The 2,550-nt window shown below is 42.7% G+C and overlaps 1 pseudogene across 1 annotated transcript; it reads right to left on the bottom strand.

The window, feature by feature from the left end:
• Window positions 1-682: 682 nt before the first annotated feature.
• Window positions 683-1,924, bottom strand: LOC128581531 (60S ribosomal protein L3-like; annotated as a pseudogene). The gene has a single exon (XR_008378865.1). The product of XR_008378865.1 is annotated as a 60S ribosomal protein L3-like (transcript).
• Window positions 1,925-2,550: the final 626 nt, after the last annotated feature.

Raw genomic sequence — 2,550 nt, 5'->3', positions numbered from 1 at the left:
AGAAGAAAAAGGGCTTAATCTATTTGTAGAACTTGATCGTAGCCCAAAGCCATTTGTCACTGCAAGTTAAAAGCCTCTCTGCTAACTTACTACTTTAAACAGCCTGCCTATACTAATCCCTCTGGAAACTCAATCTTTTCACCTCCTTACCAGATGGCATCAAACATCTTTAGGAGGGTGAAGGGAGGTGAATGGGAATGTTTACTTTCTGGTTTGTCATCTTAAAAATGAATCATTTAAATCCTAAATACTGAGAGACTGAAAACATTTCCTCTCTTTGCCCAGGATCAATTTCATATTTTTTAAAAGATTAAATTTGATAATCCTAGGAAAAGACAGTCTTCCTATAGTCAATTTTTTAACATGGTATAATTTACCACTTTAACCATTTTAAGTATATAATTCAGTGGCATTAAGCATACTGATAATATTGTACAACCATTATGATTACTTTTTTCCAAAACTTTTTCATCATCCCAAATAGAAGCTCTATTACCTTTTTAGAGTCATTAAACATTTTTTAAAAATTATAAATTTGCAGAAAGTTGCAACAACAATATGTAGAGGTCCCAATACGCCTCACCTAGTTTTTTTTCCAGGGGCTACAGGCTATGTCTTTTCTTTTTTCTTTTTTTTTTTTTGTCATTAGAAAACAACTTTTATTGAGATCCCACGAGCTGTACAGTCTGTTCCTGACATTAAGCTCCTTCTTCTTTAGCAATTCGGTCTTTCTTAAGTGGTCCCATGATTGCTTTCTTCTCCTCCATAGTCTGGAAGCAGCCATGGCCAAACTTAGAGGTGGTGTCGATGAACTTAAGGTCAATCTTCTCCAGAGCTCGCCGTTTCGTCTGTACCAACAAAGACTTGCGGAGTGTGAGCACTCACTTCTTGGTTCCCACCACACAGCCTTTCAGCATGACAAAATCATTGGTCACTTCACCATAGTGGACAAAACCACCCAGAGGATTAATGCTCTTGTCAGACAGGTCATAATCAGTACAGGCATTGTTCTTGATCAGTTTACCATCCATGATAAGGTAGCCTTGGCTGATCTTACAAATTTTTTATTGATTTCCGTGCAGTGATGGTAGCCTTTCTGCCCAGCCGATACCATGGAGAAAACCACACGGGCAGGATGCCGTGCCCCGATACAGGCAACCTTACGCAGCCCTCGGTGGGTCTTGTGTGGCAGCTTCTTGGTATGCCAACGACTGGTCACCCCTTTGTAGCCTTTGCCCTTGGTCACACTGATGACGTCGATCATCTCATCCTGCCCAGACACTTGGTTCACAGGCACCTGGTGCTCCAGCCTTTCCCTGGCCCAGTCTAGCTTCTCGGCCATGGTGCCTCCATTCACCTGGATCTCCATCAGATGGGCTTTCTTTTGGCATAGAGGAAGCAGGCGCATCTGGGTGTGGGCAATGATGCGGATGACTTGGCAGTACTTCTTCATGCTGCTGAAATCCTTCTCTAGCTGTTTCTTACCATCCTCATCCTGCCATTTCTTGCAGTATTTGGTGAAGGCCTTCTTCTTAGATTTATGCCAGTTCTTATAGAGGCACCTTTTGCACTCATCGCTGATATGCTCAGCAAAGATGGTCTTGAAAGTCCGGAGGCCTCCAGGCATTTCCTCATAGCCCACAATGCCTACAACCACCATGGGTGGTGTCTCCACAATGGTCACATCCTCTACAACTTCCTTCTTGTTCACCTTAGATCCTGGCCTATTGACTTCCTGCATGATGTGGGTCATGCCAGCCTTGTATCCCGGGAAGGCTGTGAGGTGGACAGGCTTAGATGGATCATCCTTGGGGAAGCTCTTCACCTTCCCACAATGCTTGCTGCTGCGCTTCTGAGGCAAGAAGCCCAGAGATCCATGTCTGGGAGCTGAAAACTTCCTGTGAGACATTGTGTCATCAAATCCCGCTGGTAGAGGCTATGTCTTAACCCATTTGAGCTGCTATGACAAACTACCATAGACAGGTGGCTTTTAAACAAAAGAAATTTAATTAACACAGTTCTAGAGGCTGAGAAGTCCAAGTTGAAGATGCTGGTAGTTGGTGTCTGGTGAGGGCCCACTCTTTGCTTCATAGCTGTCTTTTCCCTGCAACCCTCACATGACAGAAGGGGCAAGGGAAGACTCTGGGGTCATCTTACAAGGGCACTAATCCTAAATATGAGAGACCCACCCTAATGACCTAATCACCCCCCAAGGGTCCTACCTCCCAATACCGCCATATTGAGGATTTGGCTTCAACATATGAATTTGGGAGACACATGAATATTCCCTCTATGGCATCTTATATAACTACAGAACAATATCAAATGCAGGAAATTGACATTGGTACAACGTGTAAATATAATGTTCCAAAACATTTTATCACATGGGTAATTTGTATAACAACTACTACTATCAAGGTATAGACAAATTTGAACGAAGAGTACAAACCTCACCTCCCTTAAAGTTCTTTTCCCTCTTCTGTTTATAACCCAACTCCTCATATATTTGTATTTGTGGAGAACCATATCACACATTATACATTTTGCTTT

Source organism: Nycticebus coucang, chromosome 3, assembly GCF_027406575.1.
Source record: "Nycticebus coucang isolate mNycCou1 chromosome 3, mNycCou1.pri, whole genome shotgun sequence".
NCBI lineage: Eukaryota > Metazoa > Chordata > Mammalia > Primates > Lorisidae > Nycticebus > Nycticebus coucang.
The sequence above is the reverse complement of the archived record's forward strand: the minus strand, read 5'-3'. Positions and strand labels throughout refer to the sequence as shown.